This window comes from Acanthochromis polyacanthus, chromosome 16 (genome assembly GCF_021347895.1).
Source record: "Acanthochromis polyacanthus isolate Apoly-LR-REF ecotype Palm Island chromosome 16, KAUST_Apoly_ChrSc, whole genome shotgun sequence".
NCBI classification, from domain to species: Eukaryota; Metazoa; Chordata; class Actinopteri; family Pomacentridae; genus Acanthochromis; species Acanthochromis polyacanthus.
The window spans coordinates 27,513,160-27,534,803 of record NC_067128.1 but is presented as its reverse complement, the minus strand read 5'-3'; the positions used below and the strand labels follow the sequence as shown (position 1 = coordinate 27,534,803).

The window sequence follows — 21,644 nt, the reverse complement described above, 5'->3', positions numbered from 1 at the left end:
CCTGTGAGACAGACACACACACACACACACACACACACACACACACACACACACACACACACACACACACACACACACACACACACACACACACACACACACACACACACACACACACACACACACACACACACACACACACACACACATATAGGATATATGCAGGCAATGATTGGGGCTTCACCACTGTACTGCAGCCCTGACTGGGTTGTAGTCGGTTGCTATGCCAACTCTCTCTGTAACTTGGGAGCGAGCTGGCCATCTTTTTCAAGCCGAATCAGGAAAAACTACTAATCCTCGCAGGGAAATCGTGGTCAAGACTGTGTAAACATTTTCAGGTTCAGCAGAAACATGAGGAGTTGGTCAGAATTCTGTCACCTCTAGTTTTCACATGTTCAAGCTTTCCTCGTCCGATTTATCTCTGATCAGACTACAGCAAATAATAACAAAGGATGCAGCATTGTGCGCTGTCAGAGAGCGAGCAGGTGAAGTGAAGGTGGAATGTATTAATTACCGAAGTGATGAACAGAAATCACACCGTCACTGTCATCAAGACGGCTGCAATTCAACCAACCTGACACATATAAAAAATAAATATGCTCATGACTGCACTCCAACAAACACAAGCATCAACAAGCCCTCCAGATTAGACAATAAAATACATAATCGATACATTTTCTGTAGAATGACATTGAAGTCATATCTGATCAGACGCTCCTAACAAGAAAACATAACGGCATGTCATGTTTCAAAAATCACTACAGTAAAATAAAACCATTATATGATGTGACAATCACTGTATAGGCTGGAAAAATAAACATCACTTGGTTAGGTTTAAGATCAGTTAAGTGTAATTGAGTATTTGGGGTTTGGGTAACATGATGCTTTAAAAATGAATATTTCGTTAATGGTGACAACAATAAATATACAGTTAGGGTGACACAATGATAATTTATTTAGAAAATCTAAAAATTGAACAGCTGTCTCCTGTGTTAAAGTCCAGTAAAATGTTGAACCGTCCATCCACCCCGACCTCCTCTTCTGATTTTGCACCATTTCCTGTGTAAAGGATCAGCTTTACAGGGGTTCATTAAGAAGTTCTTGGCCCCACTCAAAAACAGATAGCCCAGCTCTCATTTTGGGGCATAACTGAACACTATAAAGCCTTATACCACAGTCCAAAAGAAAATTTAACATCAACAGCCTGCGAGGATCCATCCATCAATTCAGGTGGATAACTTTTAACTTAGGTAGTGTCTACAGATACGGACCCGTACCCATAGCCTGTGGGCTACGGATACGGCACTTTCCATTTGCCAGACAGATACGGACCCGTACGCGAGTCTCGCGAGTCAAGAAGCTGCTAACCACTGCAAACTGTTGAAAGGGAAGCAAAGGTTAAGGTTAGGGTTAGTGTTAGGGTCAGGTTTAGGGTCCGTACCTGTAGTACCGATGCTACGGGTCCGTAGCGCTAGCGTCTACTGGGAGTCACGTGACCAGATCTTGCGTATCTGATTGGCAAATGCCGTATCCGTAGTCCACAGGCTACGGGTACGGGTCCATACCTCTAGCAACAACCTTTAACTTAAGAGACTGCCAAGTTTACTGGATTTAACTCGGAGTAGACTTAAAACTAACTGACATCATGTTAAAGAAGTCGCCCGTGTGGCTGCATTTTGTCAAAACAGATGTTCAGAACATGGAGTTTAAACTTTTCAAAGAGAAGTTTTCACATCACAGCTCAACAACCAACATGGCAGATCATCTAAAAACACGTTCCTCAACAGTTCTCGTGCTGCAATCACGAGTTTTTATAGTTCTATATTCAGAAACCACATGAATACGGATGTGCTGTTGTCTGCTGTTACCCTTTAATTAAAAAAAAACAAGGTTCACATAATTTAATATGCTGCAAATACTAGACTTCACTGTGTATTTATAATTAATTCAGACCTATAACGCTAGCAGGTAGAGTGTAGTCCGTGCACTGTGACCAATGTAGTTAATCTAGAGATGACGTACAGATTTTTTCCCATCCGTAACCAATCAATTGGTTAAAGCGTAAGTGCAATCTCATTCGATCAAGGTTTTCTCTGGTTCCCCACGGCCCAAATATGGACAAACCTCTGAGGCAAACAGCTACGGCCTCATAAATGTAGACACAGTGGTATTTAAAAAAAAAACAAAAACACAACAATAACCTTTCGCACTGAACATTATACAGAATTATGTGGTGAGAAAGGCCGCTTTATTACACATTTTCTACTTCTTTTAGACAGTTTGATGTCCAATCCTGAACAATGGTGCTCATTTCCCCAAATTGTAATTTGCATGTAGCTTCCTCTGCAGCTGTCACCGACAAAGCACCAACTTGTTGAACACATGTTTTTTTCCATAAGGGTTTGAATTAAACTTCACCCCGAAGGCTACAAACTCAATTGAAGGGTGGATGTAATTACTACAAGCGGTTCAAATAAAGAGCTTTTTTTTTCGGACAGCTGGCTCGACAGGCATGAAATCAGCCACAATAAAGGAGTGCATTTCTATCCGCATGTGTAAGAGCTGACATGTGCTGTGCTTTGAGGGAAGGGCAAAGAATCCAGCAAACATACTGACACACACTCGCACAGGGCTGCAAGGGAAGGCTGTACCCAATCTCTCAGAGGTCAGAACAACAAGGGCTCCAGGAGGAATATATATTTGTGCCTTTGTTCGGCACATTAACACTGACGCTGAGCCAACATGGCAAGAAACTGAGTCTTCAGCGCAACACACAACTGAATGCCGAACACATACACACACACACTAAATTCAACTCCAGTAGGCATAATGAATACACCAAAACTATAAAATATCTTGTCCGAATTCATGTTCTGCTGCTCGGCTGTCAGACTGAGAAATAAATGATGATATGTGATTATACACAATTACTGGTGTGGTCCGAAAACGGAGCTGCCACACTAATGGACAGAACTATTAAAGGGGCTTTTTAAAAGCAGGGAGAGGCAGCCGGCGCCCCGGGAAACAGGCCGTGACGGATGAAAGGTCCACGGCGGCAGCAGTTTGTCACACTTCGGTTTAAGCGCACAGTCCAAAGCTGTCCAAACACGGCGCACACATCAGGAGCTATTACAATCAATTAGAGGGAGAAGAACGACGGAGACCGATGAGGAGGAGAGAAAAAGAAAGAGAGAGAGCAGCGTGAGGCACCTGTAATAAGCTGCTGCCTCTTTTAGCAGCACAGATGATGCGAGGGAGGAGAGGGGGATGGAACGAGGGGGTAAGAAGAAAAGGAGGGACAGACGGAGGGAGAGTGAGAGTCATCAGTTATTTCCATCCTGACGTCCATTATAAATGCATAAGAGTTCGATGTGTGCCAAAGCTTACTACCTGGCACACTTAATTTATTCATAGTCACAGTCTGGAGTTTTGTAACCTCCAGCACACACTGTGACTGATGTTGCCTGTGCACACAAATGGCGCCCTCATATTTACCAAAGAGTTAATCTGACTTTGTTAGCTGCGCTTAAAAGTGTGTCTACAAAGAAATAAAAATATTCAAGGATTTACAGAACCTTGTTTCAGACAGTAAGTTGAGAGAGAGTGTCTCATATGTGATGATACTAATCATCCAATGATAATACAGCAGTGTCATCCCATTATGGGTATTTAAACACAGCTAAGCTAATGGCTAATAATCAGGCATTTCATGGTAAACAGGCTTTAGTACACACTGTAAAAAAAGGAACATTTTAAACTTTTTTTGGTAATTTCCTGTTATTATACTTATTTTCTAAGATTACAGATAACGTAATATATAACATAATAATATGAGTAAAATCTCTTAAGAAAAAGTGTTAATTTCCATGTAAATATACAGACCAAAACAACAACAACAAACACATCAAAAATCTTTTTCACTTTTTTCAGTCATTATTTAAAAAAAATTAAATTATTTTACAACATTTGATATGTAAACAACACTTTAAAAAAAACTGTATTTCAATAGACAAAAAACTAATTCATTTTCTAGATATATATGATTATTTGAAAGAAAAAATATGTCTATTAAAGATCACATTTTCTTTTTTATTTTACTACAAATATTGTCCACATCAAATCTGTATTATTAAAAACAGCAGTTGGTTCTTTTCCTATCTGTGACGATAAAAATTGCAGTTCCAATGTAATTAAATCTGCAAAATAGGTCATCATTTTACAGCTATTTACAGTTATTTTCATTATTTTTACTGTTTTTTTCAGTGCTACGGTATTACACCATTATAAACACCTTTTTCAGGCACCATTGCAGCCTGATATTAACACTTTTCTTCCAGATTTTTTACAGTACATATATCCAACTTAAGCCCTGTGACAGACTGGTGACCTGTCCAGGGTGCCTTCGCCCGAGTCAGCTGGGATAGACTCCAGCACCCACCCCACCCCCCGCGACCCTAGTGAGGATAAAGCGGTGTATAGAGAATGGATGGATGGATGGATAGTTGGATATCCAACTTAACTACGGCAAGAGGTTTGGGAAAAGGAAAGACAGAATGAGTGGAGGCTGTAGAAGCTGTTAATAGAAACAGAGGCAGCAGGAGAAGAAGAAAGAGTTGGAAGTGAGCAGCGCGTCTTTTCTCCTGAGGCCTGATGCCATTTCAGGTTGTGTCACTGCGGGAGGCTGCAGGTGGCTCAAATGCCACAGACACACAAACACAGTCGGCATGCAAACCGCAAGCTGTTTCCCACACAGCGCCTGCAAATGGACTCAGATACGGGCACAAACAGTACATCCACTGAGAAGATTATAGCTTCTACACCAGGCAATTCCAATATTCAAGTGTCATATGTTGAAAGTTCAATTGCAGATAACCAGCTAGCATTAGCACCGACCCATCTTGTGTTTCCCACCTGCAAGCTGGCCAGGTCGCTAGAATTCCTCAGTTGCCTCTCCAGTGAGTCTTCAACTCCATTGTAGCCATCATTGTTCTGCTCTCTGGGAAAGCTACACTCTGAACAGTGATCACCTAATTAAAAGCATGGTTTCAAGACTTTAAATCAGTCTAATTTACTGATTTAGATACACTTTTTAGGGTACAAACAATACTTTTATGAGTTAGATTGGCATAATATTGTTGGCAATTGCATCGATTTAATAATATGTGTGATTCAACCTAAAGTTTCTGTTTTAGACAACTTAAAACTAAAGTCAAGTTGAGGTAACCTAATGAAATTGGCTTGACAGTTAAATATTTTTGATTTTGAGTTGACAGCTTAAAATCCTCTCTCCTATCTTATCATGCTGAGAATATTTTGATGGTTAAGACTGGTAATTAAGCATAATTCTGAGTGCAGAGAAATAGCTGATTTTCAATGCACTGGAAAAAATGTCCCTCTCAAAACAACAAAAAAACTTAATTCAAGGAACCTCTACCTTGAAATTAGTGAAAAAAATCTCCCAATAGAACAAGTAAAAAATGTCTTGGTAAGATTTCTTGAAATAAGATGTGATATTTAGAATACTGAGATCTTGAAATTAGCTGGGAAAACCTATTTTAAGCTACGTTTTACCAGGATTGTAAAGCTTAGGTGTCTTAAAATAAGCCAGACATGCTAAAAAAAAAAAAATAGTACTTTTTCACACAAACATAGATTTTTGCTTTCATGTAACCTCCTAATTTGAGATGTTTTAACCCTCCTGTTATCTTCATTTACGGGCACCAAAAAATATAGTTTTTTTGTCTGCAAAAAATCTGAAAAAAAAATCAGCAAAAAATTCCCCAAATTTCTGAAATTTTGCAAAACCTGCAGGAAGAAAATTCAAGTAATTCTTTAAAAATTTCCATTAAAAGTTTTATTTTAAAAAAAATCCCCAAACTTGGCAAGAAATTCTTGTTAATATTTTCCAAAAATGAGTAAAGCGAAATTCGCTGGATTTTGGTTGATTTTTTTGTGAATGTTCTTAAGAAAAAATTTTAACATTTTTTTCCACCAAAAAATGTTCAAAGATTTCCCAAAAATGTTGAAAATGTGGACATCAGAAGTGTCACTGTGAAAATGCTATTTTTTCCACATTTTCAAACTTAAAAACGGGTCAATTTGACCCCCAGGACAACACGAGGGTTAAACTTATTTAGAATTTTCTTGTAAAATTCAACTCAAAACAAGATAATTTCAAGATTGTTTGACTTAACAAGATATTTCAGATGCATTGTCTTAAAACAAGTCCCTCCATCTTGCTGAAAAGTCTCTTGTTAAGTGAATTATCTGAAGTCGAGTGGGATGAGACATTTTGACTAGAAATAAGACAAACAGACTTGGTAAGATTTGGAGTTTTTGCAGTGGTTTGTTGGTTGAACATATTTTCATTAAAGGTTGCCATAAACACTGATGCCCTGTGACAGACTGGCGATCTGTCCAGAGTGTCTCCTGCCTTCACCCTAAGTCAGCTGGGATAGACTCCAGGCCCCCCCCCCACGACCTTAATGAGGATTAAACAGTGTATAGATAATGGAAGGTGGAGAAGTGCTTCATGTGCTGCTACATGGAGCTCAACAAGGTTACAGAGCAGAACAAGGACGCCGACTACAGCCTGCAATCGCAAGAAGATGGAGTTGCTGTCTGTCCACAGGATGAGAGAGTCACTGAAAAGGAAGCTAAGAGACACAGAGGACCACAACACGAAAAGTAGCTACAGCACCTTAAACATGAACTTTTCTGTTTTGCCAGTGCATTCACCTTTAATACATGGTGCAGTCACAAAAAAAATGTATAAGCTATTAAGTAAAGTGAAGATAGATGATGTAAAAACAGAAATAAAGATGAATATTACAATGAAACCCATATTTATCATCATCACCCAGGTACATCACCACAGCCTTGAAGTCAGCCTTTGACTGAGTCCCGCTGAGGGACAATAAGTCTCCGTTTGCCCTCCTCTTTAATTAAACTCTAAGAACAGCCTCTTACTCTGCGTGTTTGCATGTGTGTGTGTGTGTGTGTGTGTGTGTGTGTGTGTGTGTGTGTGTGTGTGTGTTACTGAGGGGAGTCGATGACATCACCACACTAGTCAGCAGTACTTTTTTTTGCCACACCAGGCAAGAAAAAAAAAACCCACAACTACAGCGAAGCTTCTATTTTCTGAACCCTCTTATCTTTTCTTTGTATCAGGCGCAACGATCAGTTTCTACATATCAGTTGTTTAGCAGATAAAAGCATTTAATTGGAGGATATTCAGTCATGACTGACTGTCATGTTGCGAATATCACATTATCCTGATTAAAGCTCCTGGAAGAAGTCGGTTTCAGCACGACGGAGGAGATTTTTCTCTGACTTGTCACATGACGCTGCATTTGGCGGAACATGTCTGATTTCCAGCCAGCAGATAACCGAACACTTACTGGACATTTTTGGGGCTGATTTACTGAAAAAAAAAAGGGAAATTTGCTGGTGTAGTAACACTAGAGCTTTAAACTAAACATAATGCAACACTCTTAAAGTATCAGCACGACATTAATCTGTTCAGAGAAACACTGCAGGATGATAAATAGCGGCATTTATGTTGTTCGTGGTTATTTCAATAAGTGGCATTTGGGCACACTGCAAAAACTCAAAATCTTACCAAGTCTGTTTGTCTTATTTTTAGTTAAAGTGTCTCATCTGATTTGATTTAAGATAAACTCACTTAACAAGTGACATTTCAGCAAGATGGATGGACGTGTTTTAAGACAACGCATCTTGAATACTTTGCTAAGTCAAACAATCTTGAAATTATCTTGTTTTAACCCTCTTGTCGTTCTGCGGCTCAAATTGGCCCGTTTTAAGTTTGAAAATATGCAAAATAATAATAATTTTCACAGTGAAAACTGCCACATTTTCAACATTTTTTGGGAAATTTTTGAACATTTTTTGATGGAAGAAAAAGGATGTTACAAAAACGCTTCTTTAAGAACATTCAAAAAAAAAATCAACCAAAATCCAGTGAATTTCGCTGGATTTTAGTTGATTTTTTTCTGAATGTTCTTAAAGAAAATATTACAAGTTTTACTGATAAATATGTAATCACTTTAGATATTTTTGGGATTTTTGGGGGGAGATTTTTATTCATTTTTTGAAAATATATACAATTTTCATTATTTTTTTATTTTTTAAATTTGTATTTATTTCCAAATTTGGGGATTTTTTTAAAAAAATGAAATTTTAAGGGAAAATTTCAAGGAATTTTCTTTCCTAAAGATTTTGCAAATTTTATAAATTTGGGGAATTTCTTTGCTGAATTTTTTGAATTTTTTTCAGAGAAGGAAACAATATTTTTTGGTGCCGTAAATGAGGACAACAGGACGGTTTAGACACCTAAGCTTGACACTCCTGGTAAAATAAAGCTTAAAATAAGTTTTCCCAGATAATTTTAAGATCTCAATATTATAAATATCATATCTTATTTCAAGGAATCTTATCAAGTCATTTTTCAATTGTTCTATTGGCAGATTTTTTCCCTTATTTCAAGGTAAACGTTCTTTGAAATAAGTTTTTTTTCTTGTTTTGAGAGAGGCATTTTTTCCAGTGCAGTGTACAAGCCTGTAACAAGGCCATCTTACCTCGTGTGTCTAACCGCAATTTTATTATCGTGCATTACTATTTTTTCTTTTTATTTCATTATAGTATCAATGCAACTTCACACAGGCTGCTGTTATAACAGTTTCCATCACTGTCTTGCAATAAATCAGCGCACGAATAATTCAAATCAGACGGACTGATTTCACAGATGGAAGAGTAAAGGGTCACTGAGAAAGAAAAAAAAAAGTGAGCAAAGATGAATTGCGATGCCAGCCTGTTTCCCAGGGAGGCCGGAGAAAGACAGAAAAGGCAGATGAAAGTGTCACAATGGAGGCAAAACAAACAGATGGACGGAGTGAGAGTCGAGGAATGGCCGAGTGAGAAGACTAAAAGAAGACAGGAAGGGAGGAGAATGAGAAGCAAGCTGGTGGAAGCCTAACAGCTGACCCTGATCTTAACAGAAAAGAGACTCCACGAATGATTCATGAATCAGACAGAATGTTGCTTCACCAAAGAGTCTCTACATGACTGGATGTCCTGACATGGAGAAACACAGACACAAAACCGGAGGAATGATCAGCGAGGTCACAATCCATCAGAGGAACTGTTTGCTTCACGTCATTTACAGAAAGCTCACAACACACCCTGCTGCTGAAACACAGACGTCTCTCAGAGGACGTGAATAACAAAGAAGTTCCATATCAAGTGTCTGACAGGTGCACCGAGTCTGCTGGGAAGGTGTGTCCAAGAAGCAGCGCTGCTTCCGTGGCAACAATGGTGCATTTAATCTCCAACAGTGAGACAATACATGATATAGTTACTGTTCTCACACAACACACAGGGTGACAGAACACTCCCTTCCATTGGAGCTTCTTGTTACTGCCTCGACGGCAAAAAAAAAAAAAAACCCTGACCCGAATGCAGCAGGAAAAGCAGCCTTTGTCCTTTCATAACTCCCCCTGGGATGTTTTCAGGTACACTGAAATGCTCATGGATCATTTTACATGAGAGCGCAGCAAGGAGAAAAACCTGAAACAGATAGTGTTCAGCAAGAGCCGGCGTGCTGCATTGACACTTTCTTATTTATTTGTTTTCATCTGCAGCTTGACCCCAGAACCGAGGTGCAGAACAAACTCTGACTTAAGCAGAAAATCCAAGCTGAATATCTCAGATAAAGAAAAGCAAAGCTGCTTTGAATCTGACTCTAGTCTGGAGTGAGCTGTGCAGTTACGTACACTTACAGCTATGCAAAGCAGTGTTTTCTGTTGGCTCTGCTGCCAGTGATGCATCTAGTTTGACATTAATCAGAGGAAAAACAGAAACTACAGCTGGCAGGTGTGTCAGCGCTTCACACGATTCACTCAAAGATGTAAAAGAAGGATCGAGATTACTTCATTTTACATGCAGAGTAAATAGACTTTACAGAGTACTTGTTTCTGTAGTAAACAGGAGAGATGACATAAATGTGATCACTGCAACATTACACTTTTCACATGAATGTGACAAACACAAATTTATCCTTATTATTTTTAGCTACTTTCAATTATTTAAATGTCAACAACAGGATGGCAGCAGATAATATCATTTTTGGCTAAAGTCGCATTCTACTCAACAGAAAGGCAAATGCTGTTATGTATTTGTCTGAAGCACCACTCAGAATCTCTCAGTTAAACTTTCATTCACATCAAATCATTTATCATGATTGATTTTTATATACTGATGACAGGTAGTATCCTCAGGCTGTACAAATGGTTTAGGCTTTGATCTTTAGTGGCTTCTCCACCAAGAAAAAAGGTCAGTTGAATCTTCATTTAAATCTTAAAACCTCAGAAATACTGGAACATACTGTACCACATGTTTTAAAAGCTGTGAAATGACACCACTTACATCTAAAATAATGAAATATTTTGTGGCCACACACTGTGAAATTGAAAATATAGACTTCTGGTTTCCTTTTCGTATTTTCTCCGCCAAGAAAAACATCCAGATCTCAGCCGAATCTTAAAGTTTTAGTTTTTTCACATGTTAAAATCTGACTCCAAATGGATTTAATAAGACTTCCAATGAGGATGTTGTTGCGGATTGTCCAGTTGTGAGTCTAATCGAGGTCAGAAAAACACAGAAATGTGAGAGGATCACTTCTTGCTGACTGGTCCGTCCGCCTGCTGATTTGTCTGTTGAGCTACCGGCCACTTGGAAGGACCGAGGTTCTATTTCAGACGAAATAACTACCGTCAGGATGAGTGTCAGGTGTGAACAACTGAGGAGGAAGTCTGATGACACACTCGGGCTGGAAAACAGCAGATTCACAGCATTCAGACTGCAGGCTGTTGACTTGATGCAGAAGGTTAAGCACCGGAGTGATTAATAACCCAAAGAAGCGGTCCTGATCTGTTTAGTCAGCCATTCATTTTATTAATTACACCTGCTGTCTCAGACAAACAGGAACAATCAATAAAACACCATGATAAAACCAAGGAAAGTCAGCATAGTTGAAACATAGTGACTAGCAAATTAAAATCATGTCCAAATGTTTCAAGATAACACAGAAAAAACACTTTGTCATTATTCCAGGCCAAAACAACAGGCTACTTCAGTTATCTCTGTGGGTCAAAAGCAAAATTCTGTTGCTGTCATTTGACCTGCACAGCTTCTGTTGTCCAGTCTGGACAATGATGTCATTGTTGCCGGGTGAACTCACCCCGCCGACACACAGTCAGAAGTTCAAACTGCAGGTTAATGAAAGATTGGATGAGCAAAGTAAGAAAAAAAATCACTTACTCTGCTACATTACTTCCACTTATCCCACAGAGGCACACTTTGAAGCTGCTGATTGGATGGGAAAATGAGGCTTAAAACACACTTTTTTCATACAAGTGGGCACATAAAGATGACAAGCTGCACCCAGCACGACTCCCTTCATCTTTATTATCTTCAATGTGAAATAAAGGCTATAAAAGACAGCTGAAATCAGCAGCGTGTCGTCCACAGCGCTCACACCGATGTGACAGCAGAAGCTGAATTCGCAAACAGCAGAGACCATCGCAGAGACACCAAACACCCCCCATTAGCACCGCAAACTTTCATAGCAGCCCAAGAGAGACACGACAGCAAAGAGCTTTTTTTACTGTACGTTTCCTCCATCCTGTTAAATATAACAGCAGCTCCAGGAGCAACGAAGGAGAAAAGTGCTCCGTCACTTCATGGAGAGAGTCGAGCCTCATCCTGTAACTGAGCCAGAAACTCCCTCTGATTGGACTCTGAGGACTTCAGCAGCCGCTCACTGCGGTTCTATAAATATAAAAGCTTCTCATCTGGTGTGAGAGAGGCTTTTATAGACAGCGGGCTCCGAATAATGAATGAATAGGTGGACAGCGCTAAAAGCAAAAGCGAGTTTCTCATCTGAGAGGCCACAGAGATGAACAATAGTCCAGATAGGCAGGTAGACAGGGCTAATCCTCAGTCATAAGCCTGCTTCTGTCCCACAGAGCTTGTGTTATAAAATGTTTAACCTGCTCTTAAGGTGATAATGCTTAATGTAAGGGAAGGAGAAGATGTTTAATACAGACTATTACGCCTCCTTTCTTCTCGTAGTGTGACCTGCTGCAGTCTTTTGACCCCTAAAATCCTTCGGTGAAACTTACGAGTCACGAGTCATCTTGCCGTCGGTGAATCTGGCACCTCCACCTACAGGAAGATCTGTCGCTGGAAGGCTTCGGTCTGATTCTTCAAAGTGTCCACTTTCTCCACCGACTGACTAACTGACTGAGCAGCTGCTTGGCTGGCTGGACCACTGACTGCAGATCGGGGAAAGTGAACCGGCATTTAGACGGACAGCGACAGTGGAGAGGCAGGAAGCACCCACCTCCCCGTTTACCCCCGACACCCACCCGCCCACCTCACTGGAGCCTGGAGGCTAAAAGTGGAGCAGCTGGGTGGGCTTATGCAGGGGGTGCAATGAATCTACAGTTGGGGGTCAAAGAATATCTCTCTGCTCCATCCAAAAATAGATATTCTGACCTGCACACGTCATCAGCCTGGATTATGGAGAGGATTGTTAGAGCTCTGCCAATGCAGCGTTTCGTCATTCCGATGCAGATGTTAACATCTGTTACCAAACATGTCACACAACACGTTAAAGTCTGAGACGTCATCCTTCTGTCCAGACAAGTCCAGGTAATGTGCTAGCAGCTGTTTGAAATGTTGTCCTACATTTAAAATACTCCCATCAGGATGATCATTTTCCAAAGCAGTGCAGTTAGTTTGTAATTATAATTTCTCGATCAATTTACTGTCAGTGTTTCTGTTATGTCGAATACAGATAATAATTTTTAAAAAATTACAGAAAAAAATATTTGAATTTACTAGTGTAATCATAGTAAAACAAGCCAAAACACAAAAATCTGTATTTTTACAGTAATAGCATTTTTTTTATTTCTTTTACAATGTTTGTCCATAAAATTACACTATTGTTTACAGTAATTAAATCAGCCAAAAATATTTGTAATTTATTTCATTTAATGCTATCATGTAGATATTTGTCATATTTGAAAGAAATATTAAGGGAGTGGTAAATCATTTTTATCATGTTATTTTACAGTTTTTCCCTGTTTTGTTAAATTACACATAATATCTGTTAACATCACAGAATAAAATATTATTTTATATGCTGGCTGTACAAATACAACAAGACAGAACAAAACTTTAAATAATGTCCACATCAAAAATCAACATTTGTATTTTTACAACGTGACCGTAAAATGATACTAAACAAATATTATTGTACACAATAGTGGTGTTTATTTCATTTGTTTTTTAACACATTGTTCAGACACCCTTGCTGCCAGATTTTTATAGTTTTTTTTTGGTGTGTTTTTGTTTACAGTGTAACAATTTAAACTGCAGTTCCTCAAATGGCCACATGAGGCTGGATCTAAAGGTGAGTCAATTTCCATAAGAGCCCAATGATAAAATGTCCAACTTTACATCAGAAACAAAAAAATTACAGCCCAGTATGGAAAACAGTTTAAGTCTCTCCAGCTAGTTTCCTCATTCAGGACAACTGTACAAGTGGTAATTATTACATCACTCGCACTTTCAACTTGTATTAAGGGTTAAAGTTACACACAATAAAGGGCAAAGCCAATATTAGTTGCAGGTGAAGGCAGTTTGCAGGCCCATCTCAGCTCCACAACTTTGTTTAATTAGTGACGTATGGTGCTTTTAACCAAGTGGGAGATATTGTAGGAAATTCCACTAGAAGGAGGATGTTTTCCCCACTGTGCTTGCAATTATAGTTTAAACAGTATGTGAGAACGCAGTAACAGAGAGGAAGCATTGTTAATGGTTTTAGTAACACCTCTGCAGTTCAGCTTATAGAAAGTCAACATATGTGCAATGAAAAACAACAAAACCAGCCACATGGTAGCATGTCCATCACCAGCTTTTTTCATTCCCTTATACTGCAACTACAGCTCAGACCATTCTATTGTACTTGTAGAAATTCTGTATACATTTGGATTCTGCTACATGTCTGAAATAGACAATGTTTAACTGTTCATTTTGCAGAAGTCCTTTATTTCCTCTCATAATTAACAATGCTGTGTCCACTTTCAACTCACCACCTTACTGTAGCTCAGGTGTTACTAATAACATCACAGCTGTTCTGCTCTATTCCAGTGCCCCAACAATCCATGACAGCGTGGCAGACAGGCAGCAGAACCCTAACACTCATTTATCTGAGATATTTATTGGCAATTTTGATATTTCCAATAGCTAACTTTACAGCACTGCGCCAGAGGCAATATGCTCACAGAGCATGCATTTCTTTCTAATCTAATTAAGAAGACAGCTTCTATTAATTCAGTTAAAGGATTAAACTAAACTTAATTAAACTAATTAAAAAAGACAGTTTCCATTTCCTAACTGGTCCTAACAAGACAGTTAATAACTGTAGTTGTAAGACTGTTTTTAATTGACTTTTTTCCAACAAAGCGACTGCAGCAGTGAAGGTTTGAGACTTCAGGATATTTCAGATTAGGTAGTGTCTACAGATACGGACCCGTACCCCGGTAGCCCACAGTACGAACTTTCCATTTGCCAGACAGATACGGACCCGTACGCGAGTCTCGGGAGTCAAGAAGCTGCTAACCACTAAAAACTGTTGAAAGGTAAGCAAAGGTTAAGGTTAGGGTTAGTGTTAGGGTCAGGTTTAGGGTCCGTACCTGTTGTACCGATGCTACGGGTCCGTACCGCTAGCGTCTACCGGGAGTCACGTGACCAGATCTCGCGTATCTGATTGGCAAATGGCAAGTGCCGTATCCGTAGTCCACAGGCTACGGGTACGGGTCCGTACCTCTAGCAACAACCTTCAGATTAAATACGTTTCTGCTCATCTAACAGCATCTGAAGCCTCTCTGTGATAATTACACCTACCTGCAGCTGTGATTGGTCACGTGCCGAGATGTGAAGGCATGCAGGGGTTAAACTTCTCTCTCTCGAGGTTCGTTTTTCCTTGACACGACTATTTCTGTCACTTTTTTCTGCGCACAATTCATCTTGTCAGAAACAGGAAGGCATACAAATAGAGTTCTTGCAGAGGGATCATTGGAATCTGACAACTTGTTTTGTAAACTATCCGATTTCTTCATTCTGCTGAAATAAAATGGACACAAATGCAACCTGTCATTAGACTAATGAGCCCCAATTTCAAAAATGTCACAGCTGATTCTTTATGATGCTTCAAAGACCTTGAAAGTCCATTTGCAGGACAGCACATGAGTCTTATCGGCCTTGAATTACTGGCTTTGTATGTGGCCTTGTTGCAGTTAAGTACAGGAATGATTAGAAAGCCACAGGATCAATGAAGTTGCCACAATAGCAAAGCTCAGTTTTAAGGCCTCCAGCAGAACACAGCCTGAGGTCTACGTAGTGAAACACTCAAAGGACTGGCTCTAAAGGCTTTCCTCCAAGGTGTCAGGTCAATATAGATTCTATTTATGTTTCCTAAATGAGTACCAGGTAGCTTGGACTTTGAACTAAGAGTCCATTTATCACAGATATTTAAGTATAGGTTAAGAAGTGAGAAGTGAGATAAGTCAGACACCCATGGCCTTGACCCTAATAGGTAATTTAGGTCAGAGAACCTCCAAGTTTAAAGGCACCACAGAGGTCAAAGGTCAAACGTATCCAGTGTCTCTCCTTGGCACAAACTGGGAGTCGGTCATGTTTACCGTATTTTCCGCACCGTAAGGCGCATCGGATTATAAGGCGCAGTCTCGATTACAGGGTTTATTTCTGTACTTAAACCACACATAAGGCGCACCGTATTATTGGGCTTTAGCTGTCTGCAGATTCCTTGTCCAGAGGTTTCAAGCTTCTCCTACCCAAAGACCCAATTGGCTTCAGCATGTCTGTCATCGAGGGCCGCTGAGACAAAAGTTCGCAATTTTGGTTCGGTACAGTAAAGTTAAATCAGATCTAAAAGGATAATCCTCATCTTAAACGCCACGACGCCTCTTTTGTTGATTAACAAACGCAATCTGAAATTAAGCCCATTAAGCATGAAAGCTGCCAGTGAAGTTAAAGCCCACGAAAGGACATGTTTCAAATGATTTCCTTGACATTATGTAACTGACTAAATTCCTCAGTTTATGAGATTCAAATGATTTATGAGGAGCTTTTTAACAGCCTTCTCAGTAGTTTTCCAACATTGTCTACTTTTCTTTTACCCTCTGAACTCTAAGGAGTTTAAAGAATTTTGTGAATATTTGTCATGTGACTGTTAGTCACAGCTGAGTCACTAAAGGTTTCACAGGCACACAGAAGAGGGAAGATTTTTTCATTTTTAACATAATCTGGTTAGTGCAAAGAGTTTATTTTTTAAGCAAAAATTTAAATTAGACATGTAGGACAGAGTGATTTTGAGGAAAGATCACGCTTTTAAGCTTAGATATGAATATTTTTTTAACAAAATGTCACTGATGAATAGTTGAAAGGAAAATCCACAGCTTTTTCCTGTCAAACCTGTCAGTTTTTACAGTTTCTGGCTCTGATAAATGTTGTAATTTTGGTGATTTTTTAAATGCAATCTGCCTCTCAAAGCTGCCAGCAGGGTTTGAGGTTCAAAGGTTTGGCAACAGAGACTTTGTCTTTCTACATGTCAGAAAAAATTATTTTATCTGCTGTTAGAAAGAAATAACATAATACACAAGGGTTCCCAGCCCATTAAAAAAGAATACACCAGCATCTGCACAGATAACATACAGTGTATGCAGAGTCCTAACAAACCTTCAGGCCTGAGTCTCTTATTGTACAAACCGAGCACTTTATCGATCACACAGAGAGTGTGATCATTTGGAAGACCTTCATTTGAGCACTGAAAGCTTTCTGGGTTTTCGAAAAGCTTTATAGATTGTACACCTGAAATAGAGGCGTTTCCAGGAAATCCTTATTTGACACATGAATACACACCTCAGAGAACAAAAGGCTGTTTGATAATAGCCCTGCTGGATGAGTGCACTGTAAACTCAGTGTTGTCTAAGACTCCAAGCTCAGCTTCAAAAAACGTATTAAACAAATGACACTGAAATATAACTTCTTTCATTTCAGGAGTATCAGAAACACTCTTACTTTTTTATGCTTTGATTATGCCACTATTCATATATTGAATCTCATGCTGGTCACAAGTCAACAAAACAACCTTGAAACATCTTGGATCCTGATATAAAGAAGCCACTAAAATCCTGGATAAGAAGACAACAGTATCACCACTGCTGTATACTGGATAAGCATGGGATGTTAAATCTTGAAATCATGATCATGTATGCAAATGTAAGTTTGGTTTTCAAGGTTGTTTGTGGTTTTGCGCTCTCATCTCTCAAGTTTTTTTATTCATTGCACTTCAGGAAATACTACCAGGACAACAAGGAGTTCTTCTAGGTGGCAGTTTTGTACCTCTCTATGTAAAACTGTCTTTGGAAAATCATCTTTTCCCTACAAAGTAATACTAGAATGGAATAAGCAATAACTGATTTTAAAGACTTTTCTAAAGAGACTAAAAAATGGACCCACAGAAACCAAACCTGTCAGCATTGACAGTCCTTAAAATTACTTTTTTAAACATGTAAATGTGAGAATGCAATATCCCTTTTTTCCAAAATGTGATGTTTGGTTTTCTACCTTTACTTGTTTCTCTTGTTGGCATCAATGACTGCAAATGGAAACTCGTGAGTATAATCTGGTACAGAGCATCTTTAACTTGTGTTTAATGTTCTTCTGTGCTTGGTAGCTGTCAAACAAACTAATTTAAAAAAACAAAATAAACAAAAAAAACATTTTTTTTCTTTGAGTTAACAAAAGCAAATAAAGCAGCAACTGGCACCAGTCTATTTGAGTTGCAACAACTTCAAATTAGGGAATCCTCAAAAAAATATTAACATATTATAACACTTCAAACAGTACTGAACGGAACAATGTACTGCTTTTGCTTAAATTACAGATAATAAGTAGTATAATCACAAAAAAAATGTTTACCAGATAACCAATCGAACTAAGTCATAATCTGCATTTTAACAAATGGTTTGTTCTTTTACAACTGCTGACATTAACTTTAATCTATTTTTTTGCCATTTTAAATCAGCAAAAAACATCACTGTGAGATATTTGCTGCAATTTAAAAAAAAATAGGTTAAGGAGTGAAAAATGTTTTTCAAAATGTAACTGTTAACTTACAGATTTTCCCCGTTTCTTTAAATTACAGATAAAAAACAGCAAAAAATTTTAAGTTTAAAACAAAATCAAAACTGTACACAATGTTTTCATCAACATTTGCTTGATATTGTTTGACCCTAAAATTAAAGTTTTACTTTATTTAAAACCTAAAAGACCATTAACTAACAGATATTTGAAATTATTTTCATGGTTCTTTAAACTGATTTTTGGAGAACTCTTGCTGCCAGATTTTTTACAAGAACTTTTCTTTCTACAGTGTAAGTTCAAGCAACAAACTATGACAACTAACTACAGGAAGTAATTAATATTAAGTAGCATAAACACAAACTTTGAGGGACCTGAAATCTTACAATCTGAAATATTATTTTTTTTCAAGATCAACTAAAGCAAAAAAATTGCATTTAAATTACACGTAGAATGAAGTCAGCATATTAACCGATTTTAATGTGTCACCACCACATGCATCTATATCAGTAAATGAAACTTTTTATCCAGCAACCTTCTTGCATTTAATTAAGCAGCAGGAAAACTTTTTAGAGTGTACAGAGAGGAAAAACAGCAGATAAACTGGCACCAGGAAGGAAAGCAGAATTATCCGTGGCAATAAACCTCCTCCTTGGCTAAACAGAGAAAAAGCCAATGTATCACTTCTTTTAAACTTTCCTCCTCCTCTCTCAAACACTCTCTCCTTTCATTCATCCCTCTCATTCTTCAGCTCCAGTCCTCCCTCAGCGTCTCCTCTTTTCCCACTCTGTCCATCCCAAACCCTCCCCCTCCTCCTCCCCCACTGTATTCACCATCTCCTCTCTCGTCTCCTCAGTTCACCTCTCATGCTAATGGGCCATTGATGTGGTCTCTATGGAGATGTACTTTTCATTCCGTTGGAGAGGAACGGGCCGACGGACTGAGAGGATTAGAGACCAGGGAACGCTGTGAGCACATGGCTGTGTTTGAGAAATATAAATGCTGAATCTCCAGGTGTTTCCACTTAAAAAAAACTTCCTTTTCCACTTATCTTTGAGACTCCTTCTGTCCTGCTTAAAAAGCTGCAGCACAAACTTTGGACGTTGGCTAGCCAGACGAGGACTTATGCTGAAGCTTCCTGTCATATTTACACACGTGGACAAAATTGTTGGTACCCCTCAGTTAAAGAAGGAAAAACCCACAATTCTCACTGAAATCACTTGAAACTCACAAAAGTAACAATAAATAAAAATTTATTGAAAATTAAATAATCAAAATCAGCCATCACTTTTGAATTGTTGATTAACATAATTATTTAAAAAAACAAACTAATGAAATAGGGCTGGACAAAAATGATGGTACCCATAACTTAATATTTTGTTGCACAACCTTTTGAGGCAATCACTGCAATTAAACGATTTCTGTATTTGTCAATGAGCGTTCTGCAGCTGTCAACAGGTATTTTGGCCCACTCCTCATGAGCAAACAGCTCCAGTTGTCTCAGGTTTGATGGGTGTCTTCTCCGAATGGCATGTTTCAGCTCCTTCCACATATGTTCAATGGGATTCAGATCTGGGCTCATAGAAGGCCACTTTAGAATAGTCCAACGCTTTTCTCTCAGCCATTCTTGGGTGTTTTTGGCTGTGTGTTTTGGATCGTTGTCCTGTTGGAAGACCCATGACCTGCGACTGAGACCAAGCTTTCTGACACTAGGCAGCACATTTCTCTCCAGAATGCCTTGATAGTCTTCAGATTTCATCGTACCTTGCACACTTTCAAGACACCCTGTGCCAGATGCAGCAAAGCAGCCCCAAAACATTACTGAGCCTCCTCCATGTTTCACCGTAGGGACAGTGTTCTTTTCTTCGTATGCTTGGTTTTTGAGTCTATGAACATAGAGTTGATGTGCCTTACCAAAAAGCTCCAGTTTGGTCTCATCTGTCCAAAGGACATTCTCCCAGAAGCTTTGTGGCTTGTCAACATGCATTTTTGCAAATTCCAGTCTCGCTTTTTTATGAGTTTTTTTCAGCAGTGGTGTCCTCCTTGGTCGTCTCCCATGAAGTCCACTTTGGCTCAAACAACGACGAATGGTGCGATCTGACACTGATGTACCTTGGCCTTGGAGTTCACCTTTAATTTCTTTGGAGGTTGCTCTGGGCTCTTTGGATACAATTCCAACGATCCGTCTCTTCAATTTGTCATCAATTTTCCTCTTGCGGCCACGTCCAGGGAGGTTGGCTACTGTCCCGTGGGTCTTGAACTTCTGAATAATATGAGCCACTGTTGTCACAGGAACTTCAAGCTGTTTAGAGATGGTCTTATAGCCTTTACCTTTAAGATGTTTGTCTATAATTTTTTTTCGGATGTCCTGGGACAATTCTCTCCTTCGCTTTCTGTTGTCCATGTTCAGTGTGGTACACACCTTTTCACCAAACAGCAGGGTGACTACTTGTCTCCCTTTAAATAGGCAGACTGACTGATTATGAGTTTGGAAACACCTGTGATGTCAATTAAATGACACACCTGAGTTAATCATGTCACTCTGGTCAAATAGTTTTCAATCTTTTATAGAGGTACCATCATTTTTGTCCAGGCCTGTTTCATTAGTTTGTTTTTTTAAATAATTATGTTAATCAACAATTCAAAAGTAATGGCTGTTTTTGATTATTTAATTTTCAATAAATTTTTATTTACTGTTACTTTTGTGAGTTTCAAGTGATTTCAGTGAGAATTGTGGGTTTTTCCTTCTTTAACTGAGGGGTACCAACAATTTTGTCCACGTGTGTAATTGGACTGTCTATTGTGACGCAAGTCCGGTTGAGAACTGCTCACCCTTGTAGCAGGATTTTGAACAATTTAATTAACTCTGAAGGAATAAAGACTAGCTTTACAGCCTTCTACCATCACACTAATTCATCCCAAAGCTCATTTTTCTTTTTTTTCCCCCACAATTACAGCACTTATTGAATATTTTAATTAAGATTTTTTGTTTTGTTTTGCTGCCTTTAATGGATAACTGCAGCAGAAACAGACAGTAAATGTGGAAAAGAGAGATCAAGGGAGTCAGTAAGGCTGCAACTGATGACTGTTTTCATTGTCGGTTCATTCATTTTAACCACTATTTAAATGTTGAGGAACTTTCAATGGTGTCGAGAGCACAATCAGAACGCTATAAACAGGCGATGATCAACAAGAAAGCAAAACACAGAACCAGGTAAAAGCAGCTACTTTGAACAGCAGTGCAGTCTGTGATCATGACCTACAGGTGGGATAAGTCTGTTATAAAATACTCCAGGTGTGTCTAGCACAAAAACTACAAGCACTTTCCCTGAATTCTGTGTCAACACGCAGGACTTCAAGCAGAAAGGAGTTGAATAATGACCTTGGGGTCA

General features: G+C 38.9%; 1 protein-coding gene across 1 annotated transcript in view; it reads right to left on the bottom strand.

The window, feature by feature from the left end:
• enah (ENAH actin regulator) overlaps positions 1–21,644 on the bottom strand; it is a 186,654-nt gene that overhangs the window by 117,257 nt on the left and 47,753 nt on the right. The window lies entirely within an intron of this gene.